Source organism: Crinia signifera, chromosome 2, assembly GCF_055691185.1.
Source record: "Crinia signifera chromosome 2, ASM5569118v1, whole genome shotgun sequence".
In the NCBI taxonomy this organism is placed as follows: Eukaryota; Metazoa; Chordata; class Amphibia; order Anura; family Myobatrachidae; genus Crinia; species Crinia signifera.
Window position 1 is genome coordinate 102,780,509 of NC_139218.1, and position 24,946 is coordinate 102,805,454.

At 33.2% G+C, this 24,946-nt stretch overlaps 23 non-coding genes across 23 annotated transcripts; all 23 read left to right on the forward strand.

The window, feature by feature from the left end:
- Positions 1-581: 581 nt before the first annotated feature.
- Positions 582-797, forward strand: LOC146061400 (small nucleolar RNA U3). The gene has a single exon (XR_014470909.1). It is a non-coding gene; the product is annotated as a small nucleolar RNA U3 (small nucleolar RNA).
- A 630-nt stretch (positions 798-1,427) lies between these two features.
- Positions 1,428-1,643, forward strand: LOC146061269 (small nucleolar RNA U3). Its single transcript, XR_014470795.1, has one exon. It is a non-coding gene; the product is annotated as a small nucleolar RNA U3 (small nucleolar RNA).
- Positions 1,644-6,274: 4,631 nt separating this feature from the next.
- LOC146061094 (small nucleolar RNA U3) lies at positions 6,275-6,490 on the forward strand. The gene has a single exon (XR_014470643.1). It is a non-coding gene; the product is annotated as a small nucleolar RNA U3 (small nucleolar RNA).
- A 630-nt stretch (positions 6,491-7,120) lies between these two features.
- On the forward strand, positions 7,121-7,336 carry LOC146060997 (small nucleolar RNA U3). The gene has a single exon (XR_014470560.1). It is a non-coding gene; the product is annotated as a small nucleolar RNA U3 (small nucleolar RNA).
- Positions 7,337-7,953: 617 nt separating this feature from the next.
- Positions 7,954-8,169, forward strand: LOC146061095 (small nucleolar RNA U3). The gene has a single exon (XR_014470644.1). It is a non-coding gene; the product is annotated as a small nucleolar RNA U3 (small nucleolar RNA).
- A 630-nt stretch (positions 8,170-8,799) lies between these two features.
- LOC146060998 (small nucleolar RNA U3) lies at positions 8,800-9,015 on the forward strand. The gene has a single exon (XR_014470561.1). It is a non-coding gene; the product is annotated as a small nucleolar RNA U3 (small nucleolar RNA).
- A 630-nt stretch (positions 9,016-9,645) lies between these two features.
- On the forward strand, positions 9,646-9,861 carry LOC146061194 (small nucleolar RNA U3). Its single transcript, XR_014470732.1, has one exon. It is a non-coding gene; the product is annotated as a small nucleolar RNA U3 (small nucleolar RNA).
- A 630-nt stretch (positions 9,862-10,491) lies between these two features.
- Positions 10,492-10,707, forward strand: LOC146061143 (small nucleolar RNA U3). The gene has a single exon (XR_014470686.1). It is a non-coding gene; the product is annotated as a small nucleolar RNA U3 (small nucleolar RNA).
- Positions 10,708-11,337: 630 nt separating this feature from the next.
- On the forward strand, positions 11,338-11,553 carry LOC146061063 (small nucleolar RNA U3). Its single transcript, XR_014470617.1, has one exon. It is a non-coding gene; the product is annotated as a small nucleolar RNA U3 (small nucleolar RNA).
- Positions 11,554-12,183: 630 nt separating this feature from the next.
- Positions 12,184-12,399, forward strand: LOC146061171 (small nucleolar RNA U3). The gene has a single exon (XR_014470712.1). It is a non-coding gene; the product is annotated as a small nucleolar RNA U3 (small nucleolar RNA).
- Positions 12,400-13,029: 630 nt separating this feature from the next.
- Positions 13,030-13,245, forward strand: LOC146061198 (small nucleolar RNA U3). The gene has a single exon (XR_014470733.1). It is a non-coding gene; the product is annotated as a small nucleolar RNA U3 (small nucleolar RNA).
- Positions 13,246-13,873: 628 nt separating this feature from the next.
- On the forward strand, positions 13,874-14,089 carry LOC146061144 (small nucleolar RNA U3). The gene has a single exon (XR_014470687.1). It is a non-coding gene; the product is annotated as a small nucleolar RNA U3 (small nucleolar RNA).
- A 630-nt stretch (positions 14,090-14,719) lies between these two features.
- LOC146061064 (small nucleolar RNA U3) lies at positions 14,720-14,935 on the forward strand. The gene has a single exon (XR_014470618.1). It is a non-coding gene; the product is annotated as a small nucleolar RNA U3 (small nucleolar RNA).
- Positions 14,936-15,552: 617 nt separating this feature from the next.
- On the forward strand, positions 15,553-15,765 carry LOC146061408 (small nucleolar RNA U3). Its single transcript, XR_014470915.1, has one exon. It is a non-coding gene; the product is annotated as a small nucleolar RNA U3 (small nucleolar RNA).
- Positions 15,766-16,398: 633 nt separating this feature from the next.
- On the forward strand, positions 16,399-16,614 carry LOC146061262 (small nucleolar RNA U3). The gene has a single exon (XR_014470789.1). It is a non-coding gene; the product is annotated as a small nucleolar RNA U3 (small nucleolar RNA).
- Positions 16,615-17,244: 630 nt separating this feature from the next.
- On the forward strand, positions 17,245-17,460 carry LOC146060949 (small nucleolar RNA U3). The gene has a single exon (XR_014470517.1). It is a non-coding gene; the product is annotated as a small nucleolar RNA U3 (small nucleolar RNA).
- Positions 17,461-18,090: 630 nt separating this feature from the next.
- On the forward strand, positions 18,091-18,306 carry LOC146061065 (small nucleolar RNA U3). The gene has a single exon (XR_014470619.1). It is a non-coding gene; the product is annotated as a small nucleolar RNA U3 (small nucleolar RNA).
- Positions 18,307-18,936: 630 nt separating this feature from the next.
- LOC146061397 (small nucleolar RNA U3) lies at positions 18,937-19,152 on the forward strand. Its single transcript, XR_014470906.1, has one exon. It is a non-coding gene; the product is annotated as a small nucleolar RNA U3 (small nucleolar RNA).
- A 629-nt stretch (positions 19,153-19,781) lies between these two features.
- LOC146061112 (small nucleolar RNA U3) lies at positions 19,782-19,998 on the forward strand. Its single transcript, XR_014470660.1, has one exon. It is a non-coding gene; the product is annotated as a small nucleolar RNA U3 (small nucleolar RNA).
- A 629-nt stretch (positions 19,999-20,627) lies between these two features.
- Positions 20,628-20,843, forward strand: LOC146061401 (small nucleolar RNA U3). The gene has a single exon (XR_014470910.1). It is a non-coding gene; the product is annotated as a small nucleolar RNA U3 (small nucleolar RNA).
- A 606-nt stretch (positions 20,844-21,449) lies between these two features.
- On the forward strand, positions 21,450-21,665 carry LOC146060946 (small nucleolar RNA U3). Its single transcript, XR_014470514.1, has one exon. It is a non-coding gene; the product is annotated as a small nucleolar RNA U3 (small nucleolar RNA).
- A 630-nt stretch (positions 21,666-22,295) lies between these two features.
- On the forward strand, positions 22,296-22,511 carry LOC146061392 (small nucleolar RNA U3). The gene has a single exon (XR_014470903.1). It is a non-coding gene; the product is annotated as a small nucleolar RNA U3 (small nucleolar RNA).
- A 630-nt stretch (positions 22,512-23,141) lies between these two features.
- On the forward strand, positions 23,142-23,357 carry LOC146061270 (small nucleolar RNA U3). Its single transcript, XR_014470796.1, has one exon. It is a non-coding gene; the product is annotated as a small nucleolar RNA U3 (small nucleolar RNA).
- Positions 23,358-24,946: the final 1,589 nt, after the last annotated feature.

The window sequence follows — 24,946 nt, forward strand, 5'->3', positions numbered from 1 at the left end:
GTGTGTTTGAGTAAATATGGGTCTACATATCTTTATGTTGCTGAATTTGAACGTTGATTAGTAGAGAAAAATGTTTTTGAATGAGTATTTGCGTTTGACTTTTAATCTTGTACAAGTGATTTATTTTTATGAGGACTGATGCATTTAAAACAATTTTGTTTGCAGCATATTTGTTTTAAAATGGGTATTAGCAAATAGTAACAGCTGAATTGCTTACAGTTGCAAGCCACTGATTTATTTTTGAATGCAATGTGGGAAATGATGAAATTACCAATAGATTTTCGATAGTAATATTAGTGCATTATTTTAATTGCTAAGTATTCTGTTTGATATTTAAGACCAACATCTTTATGTATGCCAATATTATACTCTGCTAAATAATTCTATTTTAAAATGTCTCTAGACTTACAACAAACCATTTATAGTTTGTATACTTTAATCATTCAATTTGTGGAGCAGGTTATGTTTGTGAAAATTGGGTAACAATACGATTACCCACTTTCAAAAATGGTACAAAAATGTCTCCATTACTTTAAATACTGATTCTTATGGTCTAGCTAAACCATCAACAAATGGGAATTAACACTATACTTTCAGGGATCATTTCTATAGGCATTGATGGGAGAAATGTGCTTGAAAGTGTCCAAACTCACCAACCACAATGATGAGTTAAAGGGTTCTCTTCTCAGCATGAAGGCAGTTGGCAACTCTGTTCCTTATGGATGTTTCTTGCTTTTGATGACTGTGCCACTTTTTGAAATAGAAACAGTGGTAGGAGAGAGCTCATTCAGAGTGGTTGTTTCCAGTTTTCACTATACGTTATGGCAATTTTGTGCTGTAGTTGTGTGTGTTTGAGTAAATATGGGTCTACATATCTTTACGATTCTGAATTTGAACGTTGATTAGAAGAGAAAAATGTTTTTGAATGAGTATTTGCGTTTGACTTTTAATCTTGTACAAGTGATTTATTTTTATGAGGACTGATGCATTTAAAACAATTTTGTTTGCAGCATATTTGTTTTAAAATGGGTATTAGCAAAATAGTAACAGCTGAATTGCTTACAGTTGCAAGCCACTGATTTATTTTTGAATGCAATGTGGGAAATGATGAAATTACCAATAGATTTTCGATAGTAATATTAGTGCATTATTTTAATTGCTAAGTATTCTGTTTGATATTTAAGACTAACATCTTTATGTATGCCAATATTATAATCTGCTAAATAATTATATTTTAAAATGTCTCTAGACTTACAACAAACCATTTATAGTTTGTATACTTTAATCATTCAATTTGTGGAGCAGGTTATGTTTGTGAAAATTGGGTAACAATACGATTACCCACTTTCAAAAATGGTACAAAAATGTCTCCATTACTTTAAATACTGATTCTTATGGTCTAGCTAAACCATCAACAAATGGGAATTAAGACTATACTTTCAGGGATCATTTCTATAGGCAATGATGGGAGAAATGTGCTTGAAAGTGTCCAAACTCACCAACCACAATGATGAGTTAAAGGGCTCTCTTCTCAGCAAGAAGGCAGTTGGCAACTCTGTTTCTTATGGATGTTGCTTGCTTTTGATGACTGTGCCACTTTTTGAAATAGAAAAAGTGGTAGGAGATAGCTCATTCAGAGTGGTTGTTTCCAGTTTTCACTATACGTTATGGCAATTTTGTGCTGTACAATACCATACAGGATATGAATGGTTTCCTCAGCGCTAATATAAATTCTTTCTTGTTCTCATGTGAGTTACACCCAAAAAGAAGAAAGAAAAAACACAATAGTGTAATATTGTTAACAGAGAATTTTAAATGTGATACGCCTTTAAATGTTGAAGACTCGTACCAGATTTTTTGTCTACCTAATTAACAGTAGACAAATGCGCTTGTGATTTGAGGGGGATAATTCACCACCGAGGGAATCCACTCTGTCTTCTATTTCCCGTATTTCAGACTCAAAGGGATGAGAAAGACATCATGGTGCAATACGTTTTATTTAATAAAAACAATTCCTTTTAAAATCCACGCAAGATATATAACAGAGGACTCTCACCATTTGCGCATGTCCACAATGCAATTGTAGACCATAAGAGCTTAAGATGTAACAAAGCAGGCGTCCCTGGAAACTCCTTCGCAGTGATGAGAGCCTCTGCAATCCTCCTCAGCGTGTAGCTAGCCGACCGGTTTCGATACAAAGTATCTTCTTCAAGGCTGGTGTATGAATGACACCCTGTATGGGTTTTTATACCCCAATGGAGTAATGCAGAGGCTCTGCCTAATTCCAGACATAGATTACCTATCCATTATGGGTCTCCAGGGATGACATACAATACATACAAAGTCCGTTACACATATTATAGCAATCCCCGCTGCCGCAGCTGTTCTTAATCTGACATATCTCATGCCGGAGACAGCACTTCCGGCGTCATCGTCTTTAGCCGGATATGACGTTTGCGTTCCAAAAGATATGCGTCTGGTGACCATCACCGGATGTGAGGTATGCGTTCCATTTGCCGATTTGCGTTCCACGCTGTACGGAAGTGGGGTAATGTCACTCTGTTTTCTCTGTCTAATGTCCTTTGATAGTGTGGATAGCAGCATATATTCTATTCAAAGTGCAGGTGCTTATGTGTCCTCGGGAGAAGGGGCATAAAATTCAAGATATTAGCGAGAATCATGTTTAGCATATCTTTAAAATGGTAACGGATAAAAACATTACATTAATATCAAACAGAATATAAATATAATAAAAAATTGATAAAAATCATAGAAACCATTTAGTCTCAAAATCCTTATTTAGTCCTCCAGGTATGAGTGTCCCATAATTAAAAATTATGGACATCTCACATTTCGCTAATTTCTTATTAAAATCTCCCCCTCTTGTACCTGGGGTTACTTTTTGTAAAATATAAAAAAAATTTATTTCCTTAGTATTGCACTGGTGGGAATTTTTAAAATGTGCTGATAACGCATGCACATCTAGACCTTTCTTAATATTCCTAAGATGTTCGCTGAGTCTGATTTTGAACGGTCTTGTAGTTCTGCCAATATAGAACTTGGAACAATTACATTCGATAGCATATATCACATTGTTCGAATGACAAGTCAAGAAATCTCTTATTTTGAAAATTTTGGTTAAAAAGGCCTTACAGAGAACCAATTTAGAACATAATTTACAAGAATTTTTGGTAAAAGGCATTGAATTTATCTTGTACAACAACTACTTCCTGTTCAAGGAGGATTTCTATATACAAAAGAGGGGGACCGCCATGGGTACCAGGTTTGCCCCCAGTTATGCCAACATTTTTATGGGTGCGTGGGAGACCGATTATATCTGGTCCCACCACCCATATGGGGCAAACCTGGTCTCATGGTGGCAGTATATAGATGATATTCTTTTTCTTTGGAAGGGTGACAGAGAGACCCTTGACCTTTTCTGCGAGTACCTAAATACTAATGATAGGGGCATTAAACTGTCTTTTGACATTAGTAAAAATCATGTCAACTTTTTGGACCTAGTCATCTATATTGAAGATGGCACTATTAAGACACGTAATTTTGTAAAACCAACAGATTCCAGGTCATACATTAATAAAGAAAGTTGTCACCAACAACAATGGCTCGATACCATACCAATGAGCCAATTACAGAGACTTCGGAGAAATTGTACAGACACCTCAGTCTATTTGAAACAAGCAGATGAAATGAAAGTAAATTTCGTGAATAGTGGATATGAGGAAAAATCTGTAGATAGTACCATAACTAAAGTTGAACAATTAAAAAGAGACGATCTGCTGGTCAAAAAAAGAAAGACTGAACGTGATCAATCCGAACGTTTTAAGTGGTCTTTTATAACCAATTTTTCATCTCAGCACTTTAGTGTTAAAAAAATACTCAAAAAACATTGGTCCCTTCTCCAAAAGGATCCGGTGGTTGGAGATAAAATCCCCCCAGTCCCCAACATTATCTTCAGACGAGCACCGAATCTGAAGAATAAACTAGTCCAAAGCATGTGCCCACCTTCCCCCCAAAAATCGATTGTTTCATCTAAAGGTTTTTATCGATGCGGGGATTGTGTTGGATGTAAAAATATACCCAATACTTTTGGAATGAAAAAAGAGGTGCTCGAGATTAATGGCAAAATTTTCAAAATAAGAGATTTCTTGACTTGTCATTCGAACAATGTGATATATGCTATCGAATGTAATTGTTCCAAGTTCTATATTGGCAGAACTACAAGACCGTTCAAAATCAGACTCAGCGAACATCTTAGGAATATTAAGAAAGGTCTAGATGTGCATGCGTTATCAGCACATTTTAAAAATTCCCACCAGTGCAATACTAAGGAAATAATTTTTTTTTTATATTTTACAAAAAGTAACCCCAGGTACAAGAAGGGGAGATTTTAATAAGAAATTAGCGAAATGTGAGATGTCCATAATTTTTAATTATGGGACACTCATACCTGGAGGACTAAATAAGGATTTTGAGACTAAATGGTTTCTATGATTTTTATCAATTTTTTATTATATTTATATTCTGTTTGATATTAATGTAATGTTTTTATCCGTTACCATTTTAAAGATATGCTAAACATGATTCTCGCTAATATCTTGAATTTTATGCCCCTTCTCCCGAGGACACATAAGCACCTGCACTTTGAATAGAATATATGCTGCTATCCACGCTATCAAAGGACATTAGACAGAGAAAACGGAGTGACATTAACTCCACTTCCGTACAGCGTGGAACGCAAATCGGCAAATGGAACGCATACTTCACATCCGGTGATGGTCACCAGACGCATATCTTTTGGAACGCAAACGTCATATTCGGCTAAAGACGATGACGCCGGAAGCGCTGTCTCCGGCATGAGATATGTCAGATTAAGAACAGCTGCGGCAGCGGGGATTGCTATAATATGTGTAACGGACTTTGTATGTATTGTATGTCATCCCTGGAGACCCATAATGGATAGGTAATCCATGTCTGGAATTAGGCAGAGCCTCTGCATTACTCCATTGGGGTATAAAAACCCATACAGGGTGTCATTCATACACCAGCCTTGAAGAAGATACTTTGTATCGAAACCGGTCGGCTATCTACACGCTGAGGAGGATTGCAGAGGCTCTCATCACTGCGAAGGAGTTTCCAGGGACGCCTGCTTTGTTACATCTTAAGCTCTTATGGTCTACAATTGCATTGTGAACATGCGCAAATGGTGAGAGTCCTCTGTTATATACCTTGCGTGGATTTTAAAAGGAATTGTTTTTATTAAATAAAACGTATTGCACCATGATGTCTTTCTCATCCCTTTGAGTCTGAAATACGGGAAATAGAAGACAGAGTGGATTCCCTCGGTGGTGAATTATCCCCCTCAAATCACAAGCGCATTTGTCTACTGTTAATCAGGTAGACAAAAAATCTGGTACGAGTCTTCAACATTTAAAGGCGTATCACATTTAAAATTCTCTGTTAACAATATTACACTATTGTGTTTTTTCTTTCTTCTTTTTGGGTGTAACTCACATAAGAACAAGAAAGAATTTATATTAGCGCTGAGGAAACCATTCATATCCTGTATGGTATTGTATTTGTGTGTGAATTGGCTGTTCACTTTTTTGTCTGGTTTCCACTAGCTGCTTATCAGCGCATGGTCCAGTGATCTGAATCCCATATCTGCAATTTTGTGCTGTAGTTGTGTGTGTTTGAGTAAAAATGGGTCTACATATCTTTACGTTTCTGAATTTGAACGTTGATTAGTAGAGAAAAATGTTTTTGAATGAGTATTTGCGTTTGACTTTTAATCTTGTACAAGTGATTTATTTTTGTGAGGACTGATGCATTTAAAACAATTTTGTTTGCAGCGTATTTGTTTTAAAATGGGTATTAGCAAAATAGTAACAGCTGAATTGCTTACAGTTGCAAGCCACTGATTTATTTTTTAATGCAATGTGGGAAATGATGAATTTACCAATAGATTTTCGATAGTAATATTAGTGCATTATTTTAATTGCTAAGTATTCTGTTTGATATTTAAGACCAACATCTTTATGTATGCCAATATTATAATCTGCTAAATAATTCTATTTTAAAATGTCTCTAGACTTACAACAAACCATTTATAGTTTGTATACTTTAATCATTCAATTTGTGGAGCAGGTTATGATTGTGAAAATTGGGTAACAATACGATTACCCACTTTCAAAAATGGTACAAAAATTTCTCCATTACTTTAAATACTGATTCTTATGGTCTAGCTAAACCATCAACAAATATACTTTCAGGGATCATTTCTATAGGCAATGATGGGAGAAATGTGCTTGAAAGTGTCCAAACTCACCAACCACAATGATGAGTTAAAGGGCTCTCTTCTCAGCATGAAGGCAGTTGGCAACTCTGTTTCTTATGGATGTTGCTTGCTTTTGATGACTGTGCCACTTTTTGAAATAGAAAAAGTGGTAGGAGAGAGCTCATTCAGAGTGGTTGTTTCCAGTTTTCATTATACGTTATGGCAATTTTGTGCTGTAGTTGTGTGTGTTTGAGTAAATATGGGTCTACATATCTTTACGTTTCTGAATTTGAACGTTGATTAGTAGAGAAAAATGTTTTTGATTGAGTATTTGCATTTGACTTTTAATCTTGTACAAGTGATTTATTTTTATGAGGACTGATGCATTTAAAACAATTTTGTTTGCAGCGTACTTGTTTTAAAATGGGTATTAGCAAAATAGTAAAAGCTGAATTGCTTACAGTTGCAAGCCACTGATTTATTTTTTAATGCATTTTGGGAAATAATAAAATTACCAATAGATTTTCGATAGTAATATTAGTGCATTATTTTAATTGCTAAGTATTCTGTTTGATATTTAAGACCAACATCTTAGTGTATGCCAATATTATAATCTGCTAAATAATTCTATTTTAAAATGTCTCCAGACTTACAACAAACCATTTATAGTTTGTATACTTTAATCATTCAATTTTTGGAGCAGGTTATGATTGTGAAAATTGGGTAACAATACGATTACCCACTTTCAAAAATGGTACAAAAATGTCTCCATTACTTTAAATACTGATTCTTATGGTCTAGCTAAACCATCAACAAATGGGAATTAAGACTATACTTTCAGGGATCATTTCTATAGGCAATGATGGGAGAAATGTGCTTGAAAGTGTCCAAACTCACCAACCACAATGATGAGTTAAAGGGCTCTCTTCTCAGCATGAAGGCAGTTGGCAACTCTGTTTCTTATGGATGTTGCTTGCTTTTGATGACTGTGCCACTTTTTGAAATAGAAAAAGTGGTAGGAGAGAGCTCATTCAGAGTGGTTGTTTCCAGTTTTCATTATACGTTAAGGCAATTTTGTGCTGTAGTTGTGTGTGTTTGAGTAAATATGGGTCTACATATCTTTACGTTTCTGAATTTGAACGTTGATTAGTAGAGAAAAATGTTTTTGAATGAGTATTTGCGTTTGACTTTTAATCTTGTACAAGTGATTTATTTTTGTGAGGACTGATGCATTTAAAACAATTTTGTTTGCAGCGTATTTGTTTTAAAATGGGTATTAGCAAAATAGTAACAGCTGAATTGCTTACAGTTGCAAGCCACTGATTTATTTTTGAATGCAATGTGGGAAATGATGAATTTACCAATAGATTTTCGATAGTAATATTAGTGCATTATTTTAATTGCTAAGTATTCTGTTTGATATTTAAGACCAACATTTTTATGTATGCCAATATTATAATCTGCTAAATAATTCTATTTTAAAATGTCTCTAGACTTACAACAAACCATTTATAGTTTGTATACTTTAATCATTCAATTTGTGGAGCAGGTTATGATTGTGAAAATTGGGTAACAATACGATTACCCACTTTCAAAAATGGTACAAAAATGTCTCCATTACTTTAAATACTGATTCTTATGGTCTAGCTAAACCATCAACAAATATACTTTCAGGGATCATTTCTATAGGCAATGATGGGAGAAATGTGCTTGAAAGTGTCCAAACTCACCAACCACAATGATGAGTTAAAGGGCTCTCTTCTCAGCATGAAGGCAGTTGGCAACTCTGTTTCTTATGGATGTTGCTTGCTTTTGATGACTGTGCCACTTTTTGAAATAGAAAAAGTGGTAGGAGAGAGCTCATTCAGAGTGGTTGTTTCCAGTTTTCATTATACGTTATGGCAATTTTGTGCTGTAGTTGTGTGTGTTTGAGTAAATATGGGTCTACATATCTTTACGTTTCTGAATTTGAACGTTGATTAGTAGAGAAAAATGTTTTTGATTGAGTATTTGCATTTGACTTTTAATCTTGTACAAGTGATTTATTTTTATGAGGACTGATGCATTTAAAACAATTTTGTTTGCAGCGTACTTGTTTTAAAATGGGTATTAGCAAAATAGTAAAAGCTGAATTGCTTACAGTTGCAAGCCACTGATTTATTTTTTAATGCATTTTGGGAAATAATAAAATTACCAATAGATTTTCGATAGTAATATTAGTGCATTATTTTAATTGCTAAGTATTCTGTTTGATATTTAAGACCAACATCTTAGTGTATGCCAATATTATAATCTGCTAAATAATTCTATTTTAAAATGTCTCCAGACTTACAACAAACCATTTATAGTTTGTATACTTTAATCATTCAATTTTTGGAGCAGGTTATGATTGTGAAAATTGGGTAACAATACGATTACCCACTTTCAAAAATGGTACAAAAATGTCTCCATTACTTTAAATACTGATTCTTATGGTCTAGCTAAACCATCAACAAATGGGAATTAAGACTATACTTTCAGGGATCATTTCTATAGGCAATGATGGGAGAAATGTGCTTGAAAGTGTCCAAACTCACCAACCACAATGATGAGTTAAAGGGCTCTCTTCTCAGCATGAAGGCAGTTGGCAACTCTGTTTCTTATGGATGTTGCTTGCTTTTGATGACTGTGCCACTTTTTGAAATAGAAAAAGTGGTAGGAGAGAGCTCATTCAGAGTGGTTGTTTCCAGTTTTCATTATACGTTATGGCAATTTTGTGCTGTAGTTGTGTGTGTTTGAGTAAATATGGGTCTACATATCTTTACGTTTCTGAATTTGAACGTTGATTAGTAGAGAAAAATGTTTTTGACTGAGTATTTGCGTTTGACTTTTAATCTTGTACAAGTGATTTATTTTTATGAGGACTGATGCATTTAAAACAATTTTTTTTGTAGCATATTTGTTTTAAAATGGGTATTAGCAAAATAGTAACAGCTGAATTGCTTACAGTTGCAAGCCACTGATTTATTTTTGAATGCAATGTGGGAAATGATGAAATTACCAATAGATTTTCGATAGTAATATTAGTGCATTATTTTAATTGCTAAGTATTCTGTTTGATATTTAAGACCAACATCTTTATGTATGCCAATATTATAATCTGCTAAATAATTCTATTTTAAAATGTCTCCAGACTTACAACAAACCATTTATAGTTTGTATACTTTAATCATTCAATTTGTGGAGCAGGTTATGTTTGTGAAAATTGGGTAACAATACGATTACCCACTTTCAAAAATGGTACAAAAATGTCTCCATTACTTTAAATACTGATTCTTATGGTCTAGCTAAACCATCAACAAATGGGAATTAAGACTATACTTTCAGGGATCATTTCTATAGGCAATGATGGGAGAAATGTGCTTGAAAGTGTCCAAACTCACCAACCACAATGATGAGTTAGAGGGCTCTCTTCTCAGCATGAAGGCAGTTGGCAACTCTAATTCTTATGGATGTTGCTTGCTTTTGATGACTGTGCCACTTTTTGAAATAGAAAAAGTGGTAGGAGAGAGCTCATTCAGAGTGGTTGTTTCCAGTTTTCACTATACGTTATGGCAATTTTGTGCTGTAGTTGTGTGTGTTTGTGTAAATATCGGTCTACATATCTTTACGTTTCTGAATTTGAATGTTGATTAGTAGAGAAAAATGTTTTTGAATGAGTATTTGCGTTTGACTTTTAATCTTGTACAAGTGATTTATTTTTATGAGGACTGATGCATTTAAAACAATTTTGTTTGCAGCATATTTGTTTTAAAATGGGTATTAGCAAAATAGTAACAGCTGAATTGCTTACAGTTGCAAGCCACTGATTTATTTTTGAATGCAATTTGGGAAATGATAAAATTACCAATAGATTTTCGATAGTAATATTAGTGCATTATTTTAATTGCTAAGTATTCTGTTTGATATTTAAAACCAACATCTTAGTGTATGCCAATATTATAATCTGCTAAATAATTCTATTTTAAAATGTCTCTAGACTTACAACAAACCATTTATAGTTTGTATACTTTAATCATTCAATTTGTGGAGCAGGTTATGTTTGTGAAAATTGGGTAACAATACGATTACCCACTTTCAAAAATGGTACAAAAATGTCTCCATTACTTTAAATACTGATTCTTATGGTCTAGCTAAACCATCAACAAATGGGAATTAAGACTATACTTTCAGGGATCATTTCTATAGGCAATGATGGGAGAAATGTGCTTGAAAGTGTCCAAACTCACCAACCACAATGATGAGTTAAAGGGCTCTCTTCTCAGCATGAAGGTAGTTGGCAACTCTGTTTCTTAGGGATGTTGCTTGCTTTTGATGACTGTGCCACTTTTTGAAATAGAAAAAGTGGTAGGAGAGAGCTCATTCAGAGTGGTTGTTTCCAGTTTTCATTATACGTTATGGCAATTTTGTGCTGTAGTTGTGTGTGTTTGAGTAAATATGGGTCTACATATCTTTACGTTTCTGAATTTGAACGTTGATTAGTAGAGAAAAATGTTTTTGATTGAGTATTTGCATTTGACTTTTAATCTTGTACAAGTGATTTATTTTTATGAGGACTGATGCATTTAAAACAATTATGTTTGCAGCGTATTTGTTTTAAAATGGGTATTAGCAAAATAGTAAAAGCTGAATTGCTTACAGTTGCAAGCCACTGATTTATTTTTGAATGCATTTTGGGAAATGATAAAATTACCAATAGATTTTCGATAGTAATATTAGTGCATTATTTTAATTGCTAAGTATTCTGTTTGATATTTAAGACCAACATCTTAGTGTATGCCAATATTATAATCTGCTAAATAATTCTATTTTAAAATGTCTCTAGACTTACAACAAACCATTTATAGTTTGTATACTTTAATCATTCAATTTGTGGAGCAGGTTATGTTTGTGAAAATTGGGTAACAATACGATTACCCACTTTCAAAAATGGTATAAAAATGTCTCCATTACTTTAAATACTGATTCTTATGGTCTAGCTAAACCATCAACTAATGGGAATTAAGACTATACTTTCAGGGATCATTTCTATAGGCAATGATGGGAGAAATGTGCTTGAAAGTGTCCAAACTCACCAACCACAATGATGAGTTAGAGGGCTCTCTTCTCAGCATGAAGGCAGTTGGCAACTCTGTTTCTTATGGATGTTGCTTGCTTTTGATGACTGTGCCACTTTTTGAAATAGAAAAAGTGGTAGGAGAGAGCTCATTCAGAGTGGTTGTTTCCAGTTTTCACTATACGTTATGGCAATTTTGTGCTGTAGTTGTGTGTGTTTGTGTAAATATCGGTCTACATATCTTTACGTTTCTGAATTTGAATGTTGATTAGTAGAGAAAAATGTTTTTGAATGAGTATTTGCGTTTGACTTTTAATCTTGTACAAGTGATTTATTTTTATGAGGACTGATGCATTTAAAACAATTTTGTTTGCAGCGTATTTGTTTTAAAATGGGTATTAGCAAAATAGTAACAGCTGAATTGCTTACAGTTGCAAGCCACTGATTTCTTTTTGAATGCAATTTGGGAAATGATAAAATTACCAATAGATTTTCGATAGTAATATTAGTGCATTATTTTAATTGCTAAGTATTCTGTTTGATATTTAAGACCAACATCTTTATGTATGCCAATATTATAATCTGCTAAATAATTCTATTTTAAAATGTCTCTAGACTTACAACAAACCATTTATAGTTTGTATACTTTAATCATTCAATTTGTGGAGCAGGTTATGATTGTGAAAATTGGGTAACAATACGATTACCCACTTTCAAAAATGGTACAAAAATGTCTCCATTACTTTAAATACTGATTCTTATGGTCTAGCTAAACCATCAACAAATGGGAATTAAGACTATACTTTCAGGGATCATTTCTATAGGCAATGATGGGAGAAATGTGCTTGAAAGTGTCCAAACTCACCAACCACAATGATGAGTTAAAGGGCTCTCTTCTCAGCATGAAGGCAGTTGGCAACTCTGTTTCTTAGGGATGTTGCTTGCTTTTGATGACTGTGCCACTTTTTGAAATAGAAAAAGTGGTAGGAGAGAGCTCATTCAGAGTGGTTGTTTCCAGTTTTCATTATACGTTATGGCAATTTTGTGCTGTAGTTGTGTGTGTTTGAGTAAATATGGGTCTACATATCTTTACGTTTCTGAATTTGAACGTTGATTAGTAGAGAAAAATGTTTTTGACTGAGTATTTGCGTTTGACTTTTAATCTTGTACAAGTGATTTATTTTTATGAGGACTGATGCATTTAAAACAATTTTTTTTGTAGCATATTTGTTTTAAAATGGGTATTAGCAAAATAGTAACAGCTGAATTGCTTACAGTTGCAAGCCACTGATTTATTTTTGAATGCAATGTGGGAAATGATGAAATTACCAATAGATTTTCGATAGTAATATTAGTGCATTATTTTAATTGCTAAGTATTCTGTTTGATATTTAAGACCAACATCTTTATGTATGCCAATATTATAATCTGCTAAATAATTCTATTTTAAAATGTCTCCAGACTTACAACAAACCATTTATAGTTTGTATACTTTAATCATTCAATTTGTGGAGCAGGTTATGTTTGTGAAAATTGGGTAACAATACGATTACCCACTTTCAAAAATGGTACAAAAATGTCTCCATTACTTTAAATACTGATTCTTATGGTCTAGCTAAACCATCAACAAATGGGAATTAAGACTATACTTTCAGGGATCATTTCTATAGGCAATGATGGGAGAAATGTGCTTGAAAGTGTCCAAACTCACCAACCACAATGATGAGTTAGAGGGCTCTCTTCTCAGCATGAAGGCAGTTGGCAACTCTAATTCTTATGGATGTTGCTTGCTTTTGATGACTGTGCCACTTTTTGAAATAGAAAAAGTGGTAGGAGAGAGCTCATTCAGAGTGGTTGTTTCCAGTTTTCACTATACGTTATGGCAATTTTGTGCTGTAGTTGTGTGTTTGTGTAAATATCGGTCTACATATCTTTACGTTTCTGAATTTGAATGTTGATTAGTAGAGAAAAATGTTTTTGAATGAGTATTTGCGTTTGACTTTTAATCTTGTACAAGTGATTTATTTTTATGAGGACTGATGCATTTAAAACAATTTTGTTTGCAGCATATTTGTTTTAAAATGGGTATTAGCAAAATAGTAACAGCTGAATTGCTTACAGTTGCAAGCCACTGATTTATTTTTGAATGCAATTTGGGAAATGATAAAATTACCAATAGATTTTCGATAGTAATATTAGTGCATTATTTTAATTGCTAAGTATTCTGTTTGATATTTAAAACCAACATCTTAGTGTATGCCAATATTATAATCTGCTAAATAATTCTATTTTAAAATGTCTCTAGACTTACAACAAACCATTTATAGTTTGTATACTTTAATCATTCAATTTGTGGAGCAGGTTATGTTTGTGAAAATTGGGTAACAATACGATTACCCACTTTCAAAAATGGTACAAAAATGTCTCCATTACTTTAAATACTGATTCTTATGGTCTAGCTAAACCATCAACAAATGGGAATTAAGACTATACTTTCAGGGATCATTTCTATAGGCAATGATGGGAGAAATGTGCTTGAAAGTGTCCAAACTCACCAACCACAATGATGAGTTAAAGGGCTCTCTTCTCAGCATGAAGGTAGTTGGCAACTCTGTTTCTTAGGGATGTTGCTTGCTTTTGATGACTGTGCCACTTTTTGAAATAGAAAAAGTGGTAGGAGAGAGCTCATTCAGAGTGGTTGTTTCCAGTTTTCATTATACGTTATGGCAATTTTGTGCTGTAGTTGTGTGTGTTTGAGTAAATATGGGTCTACATATCTTTACGTTTCTGAATTTGAACGTTGATTAGTAGAGAAAAATGTTTTTGATTGAGTATTTGCATTTGACTTTTAATCTTGTACAAGTGATTTATTTTTATGAGGACTGATGCATTTAAAACAATTATGTTTGCAGCGTATTTGTTTTAAAATGGGTATTAGCAAAATAGTAAAAGCTGAATTGCTTACAGTTGCAAGCCACTGATTTATTTTTGAATGCATTTTGGGAAATGATAAAATTACCAATAGATTTTCGATAGTAATATTAGTGCATTATTTTAATTGCTAAGTATTCTGTTTGATATTTAAGACCAACATCTTAGTGTATGCCAATATTATAATCTGCTAAATAATTCTATTTTAAAATGTCTCTAGACTTACAACAAACCATTTATAGTTTGTATACTTTAATCATTCAATTTGTGGAGCAGGTTATGTTTGTGAAAATTGGGTAACAATACGATTACCCACTTTCAAAAATGGTATAAAAATGTCTCCATTACTTTAAATACTGATTCTTATGGTCTAGCTAAACCATCAACTAATGGGAATTAAGACTATACTTTCAGGGATCATTTCTATAGGCAATGATGGGAGAAATGTGCTTGAAAGTGTCCAAACTCACCAACCACAATGATGAGTTAGAGGGCTCTCTTCTCAGCATGAAGGCAGTTGGCAACTCTGTTTCTTATGGATGTTGCTTGCTTTTGATGACTGTGCCACTTTTTGAAATAGAAAAAGTGGTAGGAGAGAGCTCATTCAGAGTGGTTGTTTCCAGTTTTCACTATACGTTATGGCAATTTTGTGCTGTAGTTGTGTGTGTTTGTGTAAATATCGGTCTACATATCTTTACGTTTCTGAATTTGAATGTTGATTAGTAGAGAAAAATGTTTTTGAATGAGTATTTGCGTTTGACTTTTAATCTTGTACAAGTGATTTATTTTTATGAGGACTGATGCATTTAAAACAATTTTGTTTGCAGCGTATTTGTTTTAAAATGGGTATTAGCAAAATAGTAACAGCTGAATTGCTTACAGTTGCAAGCCACTGATTTCTTTTTGAATGCAATTTGGGAAATGATAAAATTACCAATAGATTTTCGATAGTAATATTAGTGCATTATTTTAATTGCTAAGTATTCTGTTTGATATTTAAGACCAACATCTTTATGTATGCCAATATTATAATCTGCTAAATAATTCTATTTTAAAATGTCTCTAGACTTACAACAAACCATTTATAGTTTGTATACTTTAATCATTCAATTTGTGGAGCAGGTTATGATTGTGAAAATTGGGTAACAATACGATTACCCACTTTCAAAAATGGTACAAAAATGTCTCCATTACTTTAAATACTGATTCTTATGGTCTAGCTAAACCATCAACAAATATACTTTCAGGGATCATTTCTATAGGCAATGATGGGAGAAATGTGCTTGAAAGTGTCCAAACTCACCAAAAACAATGATGAGTTAAAGGGCTCTCTTCTCAGCATGAAGGCAGTTGGCAACTCTGTTTCTTATGGATGTTGCTTGCTTTTGATGACTGTGCCACTTTTTGAAATAGAAAAAGTGGTAGGAGAGAGCACATTCAGAGTGGTTGTTTCCAGTTTTCATTATACGTTATGGCAATTTTGTGCTGTAGTTGTGTGTGTTTGAGTAAATATGGGTCTACATATCTTTACGTTTCTGAATTTGAACGTTGATTAGTAGAGAAAAATGTTTTTGAATGAGTATTTGCGTTTGACTTTTAATCTTGTACAAGTGATTTATTTTTATGAGGACTGATGCATTTAAAACAATTTTTTTTGTAGCATATTTGTTTTAAAATGGGTATTAGCAAAATAGTAACTGCTGAATTGCTTACAGTTGCAAGCCACAGATTTATTTTTGAATGCAATGTGGGAAATGATGAAATTACCAATAGATTTTCGATAGTAATATTAGTGCATTATTTTAATTGCTAAGTATTCTGTTTGATATTTAAGACCAACATCTTTATGTATGCCAATATTATAATCTGCTAAATAATTCTATTTTAAAATGTCTCCAGACTTACAACAAACCATTTATAGTTTGTATACTTTAATCATTCAATTTGTGGAGCAGGTTATGATTGTGAAAATTGGGTAACAATACGATTACCCACTTTCAAAAATGGTACAAAAATGTCTCCATTACTTTAAATACTGATTCTTATGGTCTAGCTAAACCATCAACAAATGGGAATTAAGACTATACTTTCAGGGATCATTTCTATAGGCAATGATGGGAGAAATGTGCTTGAAAGTGTCCAAACTCACCAACCACAATGATGAGTTAAAGGGCTCTCTTCTCAGCATGAAGGCAGTTGGCAACTCTGTTTCTTAGGGATGTTGCTTGCTTTTGATGACCGTGCCACTTTTTGAAATAGAAAAAGTGGTAGGAGAGAGCTCATTCAGAGTGGTTGTTTCCAGTTTTCATTATACGTTATGGCAATTTTGTGCTGTAGTTGTGTGTGTTTGAGTAAATATGGGTCTACATATCTTTACGTTTCTGAATTTGAACGTTGATTAGTAGAGAAAAATGTTTTTGATTGAGTATTTGCATTTGACTTTTAATCTTGTACAAGTGATTTATTTTTATGAGGACTGATGCATTTAAAACAATTTTGTTTGCAGCGTATTTGTTTTAAAATGGGTATTAGCAAAATAGTAAAAGCTGAATTGCTTACAGTTGCAAGCCACTGATTTATTTTTGAATGCATTTTGGGAAATGATAAAATTACCAATAGATTTTCGATAGTAATATTAGTGCATTATTTTAATTGCTAAGTATTCTGTTTGATATTTAAGACCAACATTTTAGTGTATGCCAATATTATAATCTGCTAAATAATTCTATTTTAAAATGTCTCTAGACTTACAACAAACCATTTATAGTTTGTATACTTTAATCATTCAATTTGTGGAGCAGGTTATGTTTGTGAAAATTGGGTAACAATACGATTACCCACTTTCAAAAATGGTATAAAAATGTCTCCATTACTTTAAATACTGATTCTTATGGTCTAGCTAAACCATCAACTAATGGGAATTAAGACTATACTTTCAGGGATCATTTCTATAGGCAATGATGGGAGAAATGTGCTTGAAAGTGTCCAAACTCACCAACCACAATGATGAGTTAAAGGGCTCTCTTCTCAGCATGAAGGCAGTTGGCAACTCTGTTTCTTATGGATGTTGTTTGCTTTTGATGACTGTGCCACTTTTTGAAATAGAAAAAGTGGTAGGAGAGAGCTCATTCAGAGTGGTTGTTTCCAGTTTTCATTATACGTTATGGCAATTTTGTGCTGTAGTTGTGTGTGTTTGAGTAAATATGGGTCTACATATCTTTACGTTTCTGAATTTGAACGTTGATTAGTAGAGAAAAATGTTTTTGAATGAGTATTTGCGTTTGACTTTTAATCTTGTACAAGTGATTTATTTTTATGAGGACTGATGCATTTAAAACAATTTTTTTTGTAGCATATTTGTTTTAAAATGGGTATTAGCAAAATAGTAACAGCTGAATTGCTTACATTTGCAAGCCACAGATTTATTTTTGAATGCAATGTGGGAAATGATGAAATTACCAATAGATTTTCGATAGTAATATTAGTGCATTATTTTAATTGCTAAGTATTCTGTTTGATATTTAAGACCAACATCTTTATGTATGCCAATATTATAATCTGCTAAATAATTCTATTTTAAAATGTCTCCAGACTTACAACAAACCATTTATAGTTTGTATACTTTAATCATTCAATTTGTGGAGCAGGTTATGATTGTGAAAATTGGGTAACAATACGATTACCCACTTTCAAAAATGGTACAAAAATGTCTCCATTACTTTAAATACTGATTCTTATGGTCTAGCTAAACCATCAACAAATGGGAATTAAGACTATACTTTCAGGGATCATTTCTATAGGCAATGATGGGAGAAATGTGCTTGAAAGTGTCCAAACTCACCAACCACAATGATGAGTTAGAGGGCTCTCTTCTCAGCATGAAGGCAGTTGGCAACTCTGTTTCTTATGGATGTTGCTTGCTTTTGATGACTGTGCCACTTTTTGAAATAGAAAAAGTGGTAGGAGAGAGCTCATTCAGAGTGGTTGTTTCCAGTTTTCACTATACGTTATGGCAATTTTGTGCTGTAGTTGTGTGTGTTTGTGTAAATATCGGTCTACATATCTTTACGTTTCTGAATTTGAATGTTGATTAGTAGAGAAAAATGTTTTTGAATGAGTATTTGCGTTTGACTTTTAATCTTGTACAAGTGATTTATTTTTATGAGGACTGATGCATTTAAAACAATTTTGTTTGCAGCATATTTGTTTTAAAATGGGTATTAGCAAAATAGTAACAGCTGAATTGCTTACAGTTGCAAGCCACTGATTTATTTTTGAATGTAATTTGGGAAATGATAATATTACCAATAGATTTTCGATAGTAATATTAGTGCATTATTTTAATTGCTAAGTATTCTGTTTGATATTTAAGACCAACATCTTAGTGTATGCCAATATTATAATCTGCTAAATAATTCTATTTTAAAATGTCTCTAGACTTACAACAAACCATTTATAGTTTGTATACTTTAATCATTCAATTTGTGGAGCAGGTTATGATTGTGAAAATTGGGTAACAATACGATTACCCACTTTTAAAAATGGTACAAAAATGTCTCCATTACTTTAAATACTGATTCTTATGGTCTAGCTAAACCATCAACAAATGGGAATTAAGACTATACTTTCAGGGATCATTTCTATAAGCAATGATGGGAGAAATGTGCTTGAAAGTGTCCAAACTCACCAATCACAATGATGAGTTAAAGGGCTCTCTTCTCAGCATGAAGGCAGTTGGCAACTCTGTTTCTTATGGATGTTACTTGCTTTTGATGACTGTGCCACTTTTTGAAATAGAAAAAGTGGTAGGAGAGAGCTCATTCAGAGTGGTTGTTTCCAGTTTTCATTATACGTTATGGCAATTTTGTGCTGTAGTTGTGTGTGTTTGAGTAAATATGGGTCTACATATCTTTACGTTTCTGAATTTGAACGTTGATTAGTAGAGAAAAATGTTTTTGACTGAGTATTTGCGTTTGACTTTTAATCTTGTACAAGTGATTTATTTTTATGAGGACTGATGCATTTAAAACAATTTTTTTGTAGCATATTTGTTTTAAAATGGGTATTAGCAAAATAGTAACAGCTGAATTGCTTACAGTTGCAAGCCGCTGATTTATTTTTTAATGCAATGTGGGAAATGATGAAATTACCAATAGATTTTCGATAGTAATATTAGTGCATTATTTTAATTGCTAAGTATTCTGTTTGATATTTAAGACTAACATCTTTATGTATGCCAATATTATAATCTGCTAAATAATTCTATTTTAAAATGTCTCTAGACTTACAACAAACCATTTATAGTTTGTATACTTTATTAATTCAATTTGTGGAGCAGGTTATGATTGTGAAAATTGGGTAACAATACGATTACCCACTTTCAAAAATGGTACAAAAATGTCTCCATTACTTTAAATACTGATTCTTATGGTCTAGCTAAACCATCAACAAATGGGAATTAAGACTATACTTTCAAGGGATCATTTCTATAGGCAATGACGGGAGAAATGTGCTTGAAAGTGTCCAAACTCACCAACCACAATGATGAGTTAAAGGGTTCTCTTCTCAGCATGAAGGCAGTTGGCAACTCTGTTTCTTATGGATGTTGCTTGCTTTTGATGACTGTGCCACTTTTTGAAATAGAAAAAGTGGTAGGAGAGAGCTCATTCAGAGTGGTTGTTTCCAGTTTTCAATATACGTTATGGCAATTTTGTGCTGTAGTTGTGTGTGTTTGAGTAAATATGGGTCTACATATCTTTACGTTTCTGAATTAGAACGTTGATTAGTAGAGAAAAATGTTTTAGATTGAGTATTTGCATTTGACTTTTAATCTTGTACAAGTGATTTATTTTTATGAGGACTGATGCATTTAAAACAATTTTGTTTGCAGCATATTTGTTTTAAAATGGGTATTAGCAAATAGTAACAGCTGAATTGCTTACAGTTGCAAGCCACTGATTTATTTTTGAATGCAATGTGGGAAATGATGAAATTACCAATAGATTTTCGATAGTAATATTAGTGCATTATTTTAATTGCTAAGTATTCTGTTTGATATTTAAGACCAACATCTTTATGTATGCCAATATTATACTCTGCTAAATAATTCTATTTTAAAATGTCTCTAGACTTACAACAAACCATTTATAGTTTGTATACTTTAATCATTCAATTTGTGGAGCAGGTTATGTTTGTGAAAATTGGGTAACAATACGATTACCCACTTTCAAAAATGGTACAAAAATGTCTCCATTACTTTAAATACTGATTCTTATGGTCTAGCTAAACCATCAACAAATGGGAATTAACACTATACTTTCAGGGATCATTTCTATAGGCATTGATGGGAGAAATGTGCTTGAAAGTGTCCAAACTCACCAACCACAATGATGAGTTAAAGGGTTCTCTTCTCAGCATGAAGGCAGTTGGCAACTCTGTTCCTTATGGATGTTTCTTGCTTTTGATGACTGTGCCACTTTTTGAAATAGAAACAGTGGTAGGAGAGAGCTCATTCAGAGTGGTTGTTTCCAGTTTTCACTATACGTTATGGCAATTTTGTGCTGTAGTTGTGTGTGTTTGAGTAAATATGGGTCTACATATCTTTACGATTCTGAATTTGAACGTTGATTAGAAGAGAAAAATGTTTTTGAATGAGTATTTGCGTTTGACTTTTAATCTTGTACAAGTGATTTATTTTTATGAGGACTGATGCATATTTGTTTTAAAATGGGTATTAGCAAAATAGTAACAGCTGAATTGCTTACAGTTGCAAGCCACTGATTTATTTTTGAATGCAATGTGGGAAATGATGAAATTACCAATAGATTTTCGATAGTAATATTAGTGCATTATTTTAATTGCTAAGTATTCTGTTTGATATTTAAGACCAACATCTTTATGTATGCCAATATTATAATCTGCTAAATGATTCTATTTTAAAATGTCTCTAGACTTACAACAAACCATTTATAGTTTGTATACTTTAATCATTCAATTTGTGGAGCAGGTTATGTTTGTGAAAATTGGGTAACAATACGATTACCCACTTTCAAAAATGGTACAAAAATGTCTCCATTACTTTAAATACTGATTCTTATGGTCTAGCTAAACCATCAACAAATGGGAATTAAGACTATACTTTCAGGGATCATTTCTATAGGCAATGATGGGAGAAATGTGCTTGAAAGTGTCCAAACTCACCAACCACAATGATGAGTTAAAGGGTTCTCTTCTCAGCATGAAGGCAGTTGGCAACTCTGTTTTTTATGGATGTTGCTAGCTTTTGATGACTGTGCCACTTTTTGAAATAGAAAAAGTGGTAGGAGAGAGCTCATTCAGAGTGGTTGTTTCCAGTTTTCATTATACGTTATGGCAATTTTGTGCTGTAGTTGTGTGTGTTTGAGTAAATATGGGTCTACATATCTTTACGTTTCTGAAATTGAACGTTGATTAGTAGAGAAAAATGTTTTTGAATGAGTATTTGCGTTTGACTTTTAATCTTGTACAAGTGATTTATTTTTGTGAGGACTGATGCATTTAAAACAATTTTTTTTGTAGCATATTTGTTTTAAAATGGGTATTAGCAAAATAGTAACAGCTGAAATGCTTACAGTTGCAAGCCACTGATTTATTTTTGAATGCAATGTGGGAAATGATGAAATTACCAATAGATTTTCGATAGTAATATTAGTGCATTATTTTAATTGCTAAGTATTCTGTTTGATATTTAAGACCAACATCTTTATGTATGCCAATATTATAATCTGCTAAATAATTCTATTTTAAAATGTCTCCAGACTTACAACAAACCATTTATAGTTTGTATACTTTAATCATTCAATTTGTGGAGCAGGTTATGTTTGTGAAAATTGGGTAACAATACGATTACCCACTTTCAAAAATGGTACAAAAATGTCTCCATTACTTTAAATACTGATTCTTATGGTCTAGCTAAACCATCAACAAATGGGAATTAAGACTATACTTTCAGGGATCATTTCTATACGCAATGATGGGAGAAATGAGCTTGAAAGTGTCCAAACTCACCAACCACAATGATGAGTTAAAGTGTTCTCTTCTCAGCATGAAGGCAGTTGTCAACTCTGTTTCTTATGGATGTTGCTTGCTTTTGATGACTGTGCCACTTTTTTAAATAGAAAAAGTGGTAGGAGAGAGTTCATTTAGAGTGGTTGTTTCCAGTTTTCACTATACGTTATGGCAATTTTGTGCTGTAGTTGTGTGTGTTTGAGTAAATATGGGTCTACATATCTTTACGTTTCTGAATTTGAACGTTGATTAGTAGAGAAAAATGTTTTTGAATGAGTATTTGCGTTTGACTTTTAATCTTGTACAAGTGATTTATTTTAGTGAGGACTGATGCATTTAAAACAATTTAGTTTGCAGCGTATTTGTTTTAAAATGGGTATTAGCAAAATAGTAACAGCTGAATTGCTTACAGTTGCAAGCCACTGATTTATTTTTGAATGCAATGTGGGAAATGATGAAATTACCAATAGATTTTCGATAGTAATATTAGTGCATTATTTTAATTGCTAAGTATTCTGTTTGATATTTAAGACTAACATCTTTATGTATGCCAATATTATAATCTGCTAAATAATTATATTTTAAAATGTCTCTAGACTTACAACAAACCATTTATAGTTTGTATACTTTAATCATTCAATTTGTGGAGCAGGTTATGTTTGTGAAAATTGGGTAACAATACGATTACCCACTTTCAAAAATGGTACAAAAATGTCTCCATTACTTTAAATACTGATTCTTATGGTCTAGCTAAACCATCAACAAATGGGAATTAAGACTATACTTTCAGGGATCATTTCTATAGGCAATGATGGGAGAAATGTGCTTGAAAGTGTCCAAACTCACCAACCACAATGATGAGTTAAAGGGCTCTCTTCTCAGCAAGAAGGCAGTTGGCAACTCTGTTTCTTATGGATGTTGCTTGCTTTTGATGACTGTGCCACTTTTTGAAATAGAAAAAGTGGTAGGAGATAGCTCATTCAGAGTGGTTGTTTCCAGTTTTCACTATACGTTATGGCAATTTTGTGCTGTACAATACCATACAGGATATGAATGGTTTCCTCAGCGCTAATATAAATTCTTTCTTGTTCTCATGTGAGTTACACCCAAAAAGAAGAAAGAAAAAACACAATAGTGTAATATTGTTAACAGAGAATTTTAAATGTGATACGCCTTTAAATGTTGAAGACTCGTTCCAGATTTTTTGTCTACCTGATTAACAGTAGACAAATGCGCTTGTGATTTGAGGGGGATAATTCACCACCGAGGGAATCCACTCTGTCTTCTATTTCCCGTATTTCAGACTCAAAGGGATGAGAAAGACATCATGGTGCAATACGTTTTATTTAATAAAAACAATTCCTTTTAAAATCCACGCAAGATATATAACAGAGGACTCTCACCATTTGCGCATGTCCACAATGCAATTGTAGACCATAAGAGCTTAAGATGTAACAAAGCAGGCGTCCCTGGAAACTCCTTCGCAGTGATGAGAGCCTCTGCAATCCTCCTCAGCGTGTAGCTAGCCGACCGGTTTCGATACAAAGTATCTTCTTCAAGGCTGGTGTATGAATGACACCCTGTATGGGTTTTTATACCCCAATGGAGTAATGCAGAGGCTCTGCCTAATTCCAGACATAGATTACCTATCCATTATGGGTCTCCAGGGATGACATACAATACATACAAAGTCCGTTACACATATTATAGCAATCCCCGCTGCCGCAGCTGTTCTTAATCTGACATATCTCATGCCGGAGACAGCACTTCCGGCGTCATCGTCTTTAGCCGGATATGACGTTTGCGTTCCAAAAGATATGCGTCTGGTGACCATCACCGGATGTGAGGTATGCGTTCCATTTGCCGATTTGCGTTCCACGCTGTACGGAAGTGGGGTAATGTCACTCTGTTTTCTCTGTCTAATGTCCTTTGATAGTGTGGATAGCAGCATATATTCTATTCAAAGTGCAGGTGCTTATGTGTCCTCGGGAGAAGGGGCATAAAATTCAAGATATTAGCGAGAATCATGTTTAGCATATCTTTAAAATGGTAACGGATAAAAACATTACATTAATATCAAACAGAATATAAATATAATAAAAAATTGATAAAAATCATAGAAACCATTTAGTCTCAAAATCCTTATTTAGTCCTCCAGGTATGAGTGTCCCATAATTAAAAATTATGGACATCTCACATTTCGCTAATTTCTTATTAAAATCTCCCCCTCTTGTACCTGGGGTTACTTTTTGTAAAATATAAAAAAAATTTATTTCCTTAGTATTGCACTGGTGGGAATTTTTAAAATGTGCTGATAACGCATGCACATCTAGACCTTTCTTAATATTCCTAAGATGTTCGCTGAGTCTGATTTTGAACGGTCTTGTAGTTCTGCCAATATAGAACTTGGAACAATTACATTCGATAGCATATATCACATTGTTCGAATGACAAGTCAAGAAATCTCTTATTTTGAAAATTTTGGTTAAAAAGGCCTTACAGAGAACCAATTTAGAACATAATTTACAAGAATTTTTGGTAAAAGGCATTGAATTTATCTTGTACAACAACTACTTCCT